Below are 11,843 nucleotides of genomic sequence, written 5' to 3'. Positions count from 1 at the left end.
ACGCCTCCCGCAATGTTCTTGCCGACTTAGCAATCACGACTATGTTGCCGTGTCAGCACTTCACAAAAAAAAGGTTACCTGCTACTATTTTTAGAAGTGGTGACTCGCAGCTCACACACATAATTTTAAAGGTGCACGCTAACTCTCTGGTAAGGATCATTGCACCCTCTTCGGAGAGTTTTGGAAGAGGCGACTCTTGCAAAGTTAGTTAACGTTGACTTTCAAAAAAAAGCTATAGGTATGTGGTAAATGAAGACTCTTAAATAGGGTAACTGATGTTTCCTATTATATTTGTTTCCATGGAGAAAATAAGGGCTAAAATGTCCCTTCGACAAACACTGCAACAAAAAGAGACGAGCGCAATCTCACAATCGGTGGATCGGGTATATGCTTACGACATTTGTCAAAGCTAGAACGATCATTATGATCGTCATCATTGTTTTGGGTACCATGGTTGTTACAACCACCAGCACGTTTTTGCTGTTATGCTGATGTTTACGGTAAGTGCGACGACATGCAGGAAGATTAACTTCAAAAGAGTTGACAGTCGGGCGAGTTGGGGCTTTGACATCGAACCCATCGTGAGGGTGAAACTAAACACAACAGAGAGGAATAAGCAGACGAAGACAGGCACATGACCTCGTCTATTTCTTCCTGTGTGTTGTGTTTAGTGGCGCCCCACGATGGTTTCTACATGCATTAGAAGTTGAATAAGCGGACGACGAGCAAACCACGTGACATTTGAACGGATTCTCTTTCCGCTTCTCGGTGGCAGCTTTACCGATTTTGCGTTTGAGCCCCTCCCGCTGCTACATTTTTAGAAAACGAAACTAAATAACGAAGCTGAGCGTCCCTAAAGTTTCTCATGAATCAAGAGCAACGCCATAGTACAACGCTACATTTCAACTTTCACCTCTGGAAGTTATTCTCGGGAACGTCTGCACAGAGCACGTATAGATTCGTCCGCGTCCTGTATGCATGTGTGTTCAGAAACACAGACGCACAAAAGACGTAGTCGCATCTTCCAATAATAATAATACTAATAATAATAATAATAATAATAATAATAATAATAATAATAATAATAATAATAATAATAATAATAATAATAATAATACCAATATAATAATAATACATTGTTACTAATATATGATGCAGATTTAAAACTTATATTGTGCAACTGTTACTCACCAATTCATTTATTGTACTTAAGTACAGTTGGCGATTTTGCGTGAAAACACACACACACACACGCACACACACACACACACACACACACACACACACACACACACACACACACACACACACACACACACACACACACACACACACACAAAGGTACCAGGAATGATCTAGTAATAGGGAAAAATCAAGATAAGAGCCCACAGATAGAAACGCGAAGTGGGATGATCAAGGTGAACAGCGAGAGTGCCTCAGACAGGCTGGCCGACGATTTGTTAGGGGGACCTATCTTTTTCGACGGTGGCTTGTAATCCTTGGCGTGTTAGTTTTAAGATTTTAGTAGGGAGGTCATCTATTGGTGGTGGCGCGTGTCCCCGTTGCTATATAAGTTAACTAACAGGAACAAGTGCCACCAGAAGATGACATCACTGCTTAGCCCCTTAAAACTAACACGCGAAGGATGACAAGATCCTTTCACAAAGATAGATCCTCTTATCGAAACGACCGCCAGCCTCTCAGGGGCACTGCCACTGTTCACCCTGAATATCCCTCTAGTATATATGGGTATTCCATGAGCACACTCAGGAGAGAATAATATTACGTAAGGATCTTGTTAGCGATTAAAGTTCAAGTGCATCAATTTGCTTTAACAGAAGTCGAAAAACTGCTTTCAGATTGTTGTGTAGAAAAGTGCGCACGTTTTCTATATCATTAAATTTTTTCTGCTGCTGATTAATTGCAATCTTGCAAAAAGTTGTCCCATCCACTCAGAGACCACATTGGGTGAATTTTGCAGAAGCATGGAGAAGCAATTAATGTCAGTGTGAGGGAGGGTAAGGGCGATGCCCAATTCAGGAGAATGTGCTCAATACGATATCAGTAGAAAGTCTTGTGGTAAAGCAAATTCAATATAAATACTAATAACGCAAATTATCTTCATGATTGACACACATATTTGCGAATAATATTAAGATCGTGATATTGTTGCGTTTCAGCAGAGAGTTTGTTTTAACCTCGTACACTCCAAACGTAATGACTGTCTTACCTCGAGTAAAAACCCCAGTGAGCTGTTTTATAGAACATTCATAGGTGCACATTATGCATTTTAGGCTTTGAATTAATTACAAGAAAATGAAATCAATATTCGGGTCGTGTAACCAAAATTTTATATCGAACTACTCAAAGCTATACTGCCGCCCTCTACTCAAAGTATACCGCTCTAGAAGAGTAAAGGCTTCTGCAACTGTGTGAGAGATGGCGGTGCCAGACTTTCACTATGAGTGAGCAGAAATGGTTTGTTTTTGGTTTTGCTCTCGAAATGGCATACCAATCATAACTAAATACCCCATGTATATCGGCAGAAAAGTACACGCACGAATTCATACTGACAAACTTAACATACTGCTTTAAATCACGGCGTCTCGACATAGCTCTGAAAACAGATGTTCCGTTATCCACAGGAACCCGCACTGGCAAGCGTCTACAACAAGTGCGCGGGAATATTTGAAAATTTGAATAATAAATTTGGTGTTGAGCTGTAGCTTGCTCTCGACGAACGGCGTTATCGTTATCCAATGTTGGTTCTCTAATTTAATAACCACTTCCGACAATACTAAAAGAGTGTGATTAGCCTAATTCTTTCTGCCATCAACTGTTCTCGATCAAAAATTAAATTGGTGAAACAATGCTATAAAATTCATGTCATTACCAGACAGTTCCCAATCCCCTTTCCCAATTTCCCCTTTCCTTCTGTTCCTATTCAGTAATTGCTTTCTTTTATGATTTCTATAAGTGGTTTTGTGTGCGTTGCGCCATGTGCAGTAGCTTTATTTTTTGCTTGAGGGCGTTAAGTGAACATCATCAAGGTGGTCGATTATCTCATTCAAGGCGCGGGCACACGGTAACTTATCACCATCAAGGCACTCGAAGAAGGCGATGAAAAATATTTCGCGTTGGCACGGGTGGTGATAAACATTTATTTATGGAAGTTATGTACAGGGAGGTTGGGGACCGGTCCTTACGAGGCCACACTGTACAAACACTAGGTGGGCTCTCCTTTACGGTATCCCAATGGCGTCGGCCGCACATTGGCACGCTCAACCAAGACCCGTTGGGCTGTCAGGTATGAGCAGCCGAGCAGGGCAGCCTCCCAGTCCTCACGGAAAGGGTTTGGTATAGCGGAAAAGTTTTGGGGTTTTTTTTGGCATAACCAAACCACGTAGAATCTACCACAATAATTTTCTTTACAGTCCGGGCACTTCCTCGTGAAAGCGGGGTGGAAGTGTCTTAGGATTGCCGTGCACAATTAAGTTCTGGTGCAAAGGCGACAGAGGACTCGCTCCTCCACCTGTGGTAGGCCCTCACAGCGTTTTCAATAGATGTGATGGCAAGATTGGTAATATCTTGTGATCCCTTGTGTGAGCAGGATTCCTTTCGAAGTCGCGTGCTAATTATTCGCCGTATAAGGTAACGACAACCGATTACTACGAATTACGACAGTCCGGCCTAATGAAAAAAAACAATGAAGGGAGATCGTGCTGGTGTGACGAGGGACAGTGACAACAGGTTATTCATTCGCCGAAAAATCAATAAATGAAATTTAACAATTACGTTACGCATTTTAAACACATTGCTCGTTACAGAAGTAAACTTCACGTGCAGTTTTTCATGGAGTGGGCAAAAAGTTTTAAGCAAAGACAAGAATGTTGACCAGACAATATTTCCATCTGGCTACGCCGTGCCTCAAAATTGAAGGAAAGCAAAGCCTTCAAAGGCTTTGCTTTAATAATTTATTTGGCTTACCATTCGGGGCACTAAGGCTACCAAGCTTTATGTGGAAGTCACTTGGTGTTCCTACAACTTCGCGCACTTCAAAGAAAAGCTTTGCAAAAAGGAAATGTTGCAGTTACCTTAGAACCTATGAAACGAAAAAATTCAATGTTTCTTACGAAGCGCTATAATTTGGTATTGGGAATTTCTGCTTGTTACGATATAAAAAAGTTAAGTATTCTCTGTTACCTGTTGAGATTTTCAGATGAAAAGATTTGAAATGGCGTGCTCTATATGACTCAAAAGAATACAATGCCAACTGTAGATGTGGAGCCCTTATGTTTTTTGGCTTCTTCAGTTTTGCTTTTTTACTTTTGTAATACTTGTCCCACCTCAGCAAAAATGCGCTGTCTGCGCTACCCCCAACCACAGTTTCCTCCAGTGAGTGGGGGCGACTGGACCTAAGACTTCGCTTCCATGCTGTTTCTGCTATAATCTAGAACTTTACAATAAAAGGAGGTGTTTTACTCAGGGTGATATTTTGGCGCTTGCGCAATAGTTATGAGAACTAATGTACAATGATAAAGGTATATAGGATCCTTCTACAAGTGAATGTAATTTAAATGTGAAGAATAGTGGAAGAATAGCGGACTAATTTTGTGCCTTTTTCCTGTGTTTATTTCTATTTCTGTTTTTCGTTTTAACATTTTTTTTGTTCTTTCTGTTTTTCTTCCATTTTCGCCTGTTCTTTTCTTCCTATTTACCACTTGCTTACTTTTTTTTCAATTTTATACAAGGTTTTGTGTGCGTTGCGCCATGTGCAGTAGCTTTTTTTTGGTGATGGTGCTAAGTGAACATCATCAAAGTGGTTGAAGATCTCAATTATGGTGCGAGCGTATGGTCACTTATCGTCATCTTGGTGGTCGGAGAACAAGATGAAAGATACTTCTGATTTACACGCGTGGTAAATAACATTTATTTATGGAAGTTATGTAAATGGAGGGTGGGGAGCGGTCCTTAAGGGGCCACCCCGTTAAAACACTACGTGAGCTCCCCCTGGCGCTAATCCAATAGCGTCTGCCACGGCCCTGCCACGCTAAACCAAGACCCGTGGGGCTGTCAGGTCAGAGCAGCCGAGCAGAGCTGCCTCCCAGTCTTCCCGGGAATGTTTGGTAATAGCGGTGAGGTTTCGAGTTTTTTAGCATAACTCAACCATGTGGAATCTTTGTAATTTTCTTCACAGTGCGGGCACTTCCCCGTGAAAGCAGGATTGGAGCGCTTTATGATTACCAGACAGAATGAAGTTTTATTGCAAACGCGATGGAGGACTCGATCCCACACCTTTGTGAGGCCCTCACAGCGTTTTCAATAGATGTGATGGCAGGATCGGTACTATCTTGTGCTCTCTTGTGTACACAGGATTGGTTTCGAGGTTGCATAGAATGTAGTCATGTTTTACATGGCACGCACGTCATGATTATCATGTTTAAATTGGTCACTTACCCTCGTGGTCCATTCACGTCACGTAGTACCCAATTTCGTATATGTGACGCTAGCAATACGACCTCGAGCACTTCATGAGAGTGGCATGTAGTGAAGTTTTTACATGACACCCGCCATGGAGGCTAAGGTACTTGGCTGCTGACCCGCAGATCGAGGGATCCAATCCCGGCTTCGGCGGCCACGTGTTCATTGAAGGCAAAAATGCTGTTGGCCCGTGTACTGAAGTTTGGTTACACTTTAAATAACCCCAGGTAGTATAAAGTATCGGAGCCCTCCACTACGGCGTCTCTCGTTATTATGCGGTGGTTTCGGGACGGTAAATTCTATATATCTATCTACCATGGGTTAGTGCAACAGTAAATGAAAAGAAAAAAAACTGGCCTGCGCAGGGATCGAACCTACGACCTTCGCGTTATTAGCACGACGCTCTAACCGACTGAGCTAGCAGGCCACGCCTCCCGCAATGTTCTTGCCGACTTAGCAATCACGACTATGTTGCCGTGTCAGCACTTCACAAAAAAAAGGTTACCTGCTACTATTTTTAGAAGTGGTGACTCGCAGCTCACACACATAATTTTAAAGGTGCACGCTAACTCTCTGGTAAGGATCATTGCACCCTCTTCGGAGAGTTTTGGAAGAGGCGACTCTTGCAAAGTTAGTTAACGTTGACTTTCAAAAAAAAGCTATAAGTATGTGGTAAATGAAGACTCTTAAATAGGGTAACTGATGTTTCCTATTATATTTGTTTCCATGGAGAAAATAAGGGCTAAAATGTCCCTTCGACAAACACTGCAACAAAAAGAGACGAGCGCAATCTCACATTCGGTGGATCGGGTATATGCTTACGACATTTGTCAAAGCTAGAACGATCATTATGATCGTCATCATTGTTTTGGGTACCATGGTTGTTACAACCACCAGCACGTTTTTGCTGTTATGCTGATGTTTACGGTAAGTGCGACGACATGCAGGAAGATTAACTTCAAAAGAGTTGACAGTCGGGCGAGTTGGGGCTTTGACATCGAACCCATCGTGAGGGTGAAACTAAACACAACAGAGAGGAATAAGCAGACGAAGACAGGCACATGACCTCGTCTATTTCTTCCTGTGTGTTGTGTTTAGTGGCGCCCCACGATGGTTTCTACATGCATTAGAAGTTGAATAAGCGGACGACGAGCAAACCACGTGACATTTGAACGGATTCTCTTTCCGCTTCTCGGTGGCAGCTTTACCGATTTTGCGTTTGAGCCCCTCCCGCTGCTACATTTTTAGAAAACGAAACTAAATAACGAAGCTGAGCGTCCCTAAAGTTTCTCATGAATCAAGAGCAACGCCATAGTACAACGCTACATTTCAACTTTCACCTCTGGAAGTTATTCTCGGGAACGTCTGCACAGAGCACGTATAGATTCGTCCGCGTCCTGTATGCATGTGTGTTCAGAAACACAGACGCACAAAAGACGTAGTCGCATCTTCCAATAATAATACTAATAATAATAATAATAATAATAATAATAATAATAATAATAATAATAATAATAATAATAATAATAATAATAATAATAATAATAATAATAATAATAATTATAATAATAATAATAATAATAATAATAATAATAATAATAATAATAATAATATAACAATAATACATTGTTACTAATATATGATGCAGATTTAAAACTCATATTGTGCAACTGTTACTCACCAATTCATTTATTGTACTTAAGTACAGTTGGCGATTTTGCGTGAAAACACACACACACACACGCACACACACACACACACACACACACACACACACACACACACACACACACACACACACACACACAAAGGTACCAGGAATGATCTAGTAATAAGGAAAAATCAAGATAAGAGCCCACAGATAGAAACGCGAAGTGGGATGATCAAGGTGAACAGCGAGAGTGCCTCAGACAGGCTGGCCGACGATTTGTTAGGGGGACCTATCTTTTTCGACGGTGGCTTGTAATCCTTGGCGTGTTAGTTTTAAGATTTTAGTAGGGAGGTCATCTATTGGTGGTGGCGCGTGTCCCCGTTGCTATATAAGTTAACTAACAGGAACAAGTGCCACCAGAAGATGACATCACTGCTTAGCCCCTTAAAACTAACACGCGAAGGATGACAAGATCCTTTCACAAAGATAGATCCTCTTATCGAAACGACCGCCAGCCTCTCAGGGGCACTGCCACTGTTCACCCTGAATATCCCTCTAGTATATATGGGTATTCCATGAGCACACTCAGGAGAGAATAATATTACGTAAGGATCTTGTTAGCGATTAAAGTTCAAGTGCATCAATTTGCTTTAACAGAAGTCGAAAAACTGCTTTCAGATTGTTGTGTAGAAAAGTGCGCACGTTTTCTATATCATTAAATTTTTTCTGCTGCTGATTAATTGCAATCTTGCAAAAAGTTGTCCCATCCACTCAGAGACCACATTGGGTGAATTTTGCAGAAGCATGGAGAAGCAATTAATGTCAGTGTGAGGGAGGGTAAGGGCGATGCCCAATTCAGGAGAATGTGCTCAATACGATATCAGTAGAAAGTCTTGTGGTAAAGCAAATTCAATATAAATACTAATAACGCAAATTATCTTCATGATTGACACACATATTTGCGAATAATATTAAGATTGTGATATTGTTGCGTTTCAGCAGAGAGTTTGTTTTAACCTCGTACACTCCAAACGTAATGACTGTCTTACCTCGAGTAAAAACCCCAGTGAGCTGTTTTATAGAACATTCATAGGTGCACATTATGCATTTTAGGCTTTGAATTAATTACAAGAAAATGAAATCAATATTCGGGTCGTGTAACCAAAATTTTATATCGAACTACCCAAAGCTATACTGCCGCCCTCTACTCAAAGTATACCGCTCTAGAAGAGTAAAGGCTTCTGCAACTGTGTGAGAGATGGCGGTGCCAGACTTTCACTATGAGTGAGCAGAAATGGTTTGTTTTTGGTTTTGCTCTCGAAATGGCATACCAATCATAATTAAATACCCCATGTATATCGGCAGGAAAGTACACGCACGAATTCATACTGACGAACCTAACATACTGCTTTAAATCACGGCGTCTCGACATAGCTCTGAAAACAGATGTTCCGTTATCCACAGGAACCCGCACTGGCAAGCGTCTACAACAAGTGCCCGGGAATATTTAAAAATTTGAGTAATCAATATGATGTTGAGCTGTAGCTTGCTCTCGACGAACGGCGTTATCGTTATCTAATGTTGGTTCTCTAATTTATTAACCACTTCCGACAATACTAAAAGAGTTTGATTAGCCTAATTCTTTCTGCCATCAACTGTTCTCGATCAAAAATAAATTGATGAAACAATGCGATAAGATTCATGTCATTACCAGACAGTTCCTTATCCCCTTTCCCAATTTCCCCTTTCCTTCTCTTCCTTTTCAGTAATTGCTTTCTTTTATGATTTCTATAAGTGGTTTTGTGTGCGTTGCGCCATGTGCAGTAGCTTTATTTTTTGCTTGAGGGCGTTAAGTGAACATCATCAAGGTGGTCGATGATCTCATTCAAGGCGCGGGCACGCGGTAACTTATCACCATCAAGGCACTCGAAGAAGGCGATGAAAAATATTTCGCGTTGGCACGGGTGGTGATAAACATTTATTTATGGCAGTTATGTACAGGGAGGTTGGGGACCGGTCCTTACGAGGCCGCACTGTACAAACACTAGGTGGGCTCTCCTTTACGGTATCCCAATGGCGTCGGCCGCACATTGGCACGCTCAACCAAGACCCGTTGGGCTGTCAGGTATGAGCAGCCGAGCAGGGCAGCCTCCCAGTCCTCACGGAAAGGGTTTGGTATAGCGGAAAAATTTGGGGTTTTTTTTTTTTTGGCGTAACCAAACCACGTAGAATCTACCACAATAATTTTCTTTACAATGCGGGCACTTTCTCGTGAAAGCGGGGTGGAAGTGTCTTAGGATTGCCGGGCACAATTAAGTTCTGGTGCAAAGGCGACAGAGGACTCGCTCCTCCACCTGTGGTAGGCCCTCACAGCGTTTTTAATAGATGTGATGGCTGGATTGGTGATATCTTGTGATCCCTTGTGTTAGCAGGACTTTCGAAGTCGCGTGCTAATTATGCGCCATGTAAGGTAACGACAACTGATTACTACAAAATACGACAGCCCGGCCTAATGAAAGAAAAAAAGAATGAAGGGAAATGGTGCTGGTGTGATGGGGGACAGTGACAACAGATTATTCATTCGCCGAAAAATCAATTAATGAAATTTAACAATTACGTTACGCATTTTAAACACATTGCTCGTTACAGAAGTAAACTTCACGTGCAGTTTTTCATACAGTGGGCAAAAAGGTTTAAGCAAAGACAAGAATGTTGACCAGACAATATTTCCATCAAGCTACGCTGCGCCTCAAAATTAGAGCAAAGTAAAGCCTTCAAAGGCTTTGCTTTGATAATTTATTTGGCTTACCATTCAGGGCACTAAGACCACCTAGCTTATGTGGATGTCACTTGGTGCTCCTACAACTTCGCGCACTTTAAAGAAAAGCTCTGCAAAAATGAAATGTTGCAGTTACCTTGGAACCTATGAAACCAAAAAATTCAATGTTTCTGACGAAGTGCTACAATTTGGTATTGGGGATTTCTGTTTCTTACTATATAAAAGAGTTGAGTATTTTCTGTTACCTATTGAGATTTTCAGATCGAAAAATTTGAAATGGCGTGCTCTATATGGCTCAAAAGAATACTACGCCAACTGGAGATGTGTAGCCCTTACGTTTTTTGGTTCCTTCAGTTTTGCTTTTTTACTTTTGTAATACCTGTCACACCTTAGCAAAAATGCGCTGTTCGCTACCACCATCCACAATTTTCTCCAGTTAGTGGGGGCGACTGAACCTAAGACTTCGCTTCCGTGCTGTTTCAGATATAATGTAGAACTTTACAATATATGGAGGCGTTTTATTCAGGCTGGTATTTTGGCGCTTGCGCAATATTTATGAGAACTAATATACAGTGATAAATGTATATGAGATTCTTCTACAAGTGATTGTAATTTAAATATGAGGAATAGTGGAAGAATAGCGGACTAATTTTGTGCCTTTTTCCTGTGTTTATTTCTATTTTTGTTTTTTGTTTTAACATTTTTTCTTGTTCTTTCTGTTTTTCTTCCTTTTTCGCCTTTTCTTTTCTTCCTATTTACCACTTGCTTACTTTTTTTTCAATTTTATACAAGGTTTTGCCTGCGTTGCGCCATGTGCAGAAGCTTTTTTTGTGATGGTGTTAAGTGAACATCATCAAAGTGGTCGAAGATCTCAATCATGGCGCGAGCGTACGGTCACTTATCGTCATCTTGGCTGTCGGAGAACAAGATGAAAGATACTTCTCGTTTACACGGGTGGCGAAAAACATTTATATATGGAAGTTATGTAAAGGGAGGGTGGGGAGTGGTCCTTAAGGGGCCACCCCGTTCAAACAATAGGTGAGCTCCCCCTTGCGCTATTCCAATAGCGTCTGCCGTGGCCCTGCCACGCTCAACCAAGACCCGTGGGGCTGTAAGGTCAAAACAGCCGAGCAGAGCTGCCTCCCAGTCTTCCCGAGAATGTCTGGATATAGCGGTGAGACTTGGAGTTTTTTGGCATAACTCAACCATGTGGGATCTTTGTAATTTTCCTCACAGTGCGGGCACTTCCCCGTGAAAGCGGGGTTGAAGTGTTTTAGGATTGCCGGACACAATGAAGTTTTATTGCAAAGGCGATTGAGGACTCGCTCCACCACTTTTGTGGGGCCTCACAGCGTTTTCAATAGATGTGATGGCCGGATTGATACTATCTTGTGACCTCTTGTGTACACAGGATTGGTTTCGAGGTCGCGTGATCATTATGTGGCATATAAAGCAACGACGACCGAATACAACAGCATACGAGAACCTGCCACCCCCCCCCTCTAAAGTGCGTCCCACATAAAACAAGAACAGAAAGAAAAAAATCTTTCACAAAAAGCAGCCGACATGAGCGAGTGCGGGACGATAATGAGGCATAATCTGTCGAAGCGCGGGCTTTATTTTTTTTCAGACCAACAAAGAAACGCAACGGAAGGTGATCGTTCTGGTGGATTGGAGGGCGGTGACAACAGATTCCTTATTCCCAGAAAAAATAATAAATAAAATGAAGTATATTTGCATTTCGGCATTTCAGACACATTTCTAGTTACAAAAGTGCACTTTGATGCCGTCTAGTTTTTGATAGAGTGAGCAAGTAGTATGTGGCAAAGACAGGGGTGTTGATTATACAATTTTCTATTCGGCTGCACTATACTTAGAAAGTGAAGCAAATCAAAGGTTTGAAAGCTTCAGAGCATCAATCTGACCCCCGTA

At 41.6% G+C, this 11,843-nt stretch overlaps 1 non-coding gene across 1 annotated transcript; it reads right to left on the bottom strand.

Moving 5' to 3' along the window:
- Positions 1 to 5,834: 5,834 nt before the first annotated feature.
- TRNAI-AAU (transfer RNA isoleucine (anticodon AAU)) lies at positions 5,835 to 5,908 on the bottom strand. The gene has a single exon. It is a non-coding gene; the product is annotated as a tRNA-Ile (tRNA).
- Positions 5,909 to 11,843: the final 5,935 nt, after the last annotated feature.

Source organism: Rhipicephalus microplus, chromosome X, assembly GCF_043290135.1.
Source record: "Rhipicephalus microplus isolate Deutch F79 chromosome X, USDA_Rmic, whole genome shotgun sequence".
Taxonomy (NCBI): domain Eukaryota; kingdom Metazoa; phylum Arthropoda; class Arachnida; order Ixodida; family Ixodidae; genus Rhipicephalus; species Rhipicephalus microplus.
Note: the sequence above shows the minus strand (reverse complement) of the source record. Positions and strands in the feature narration are given on the sequence as shown.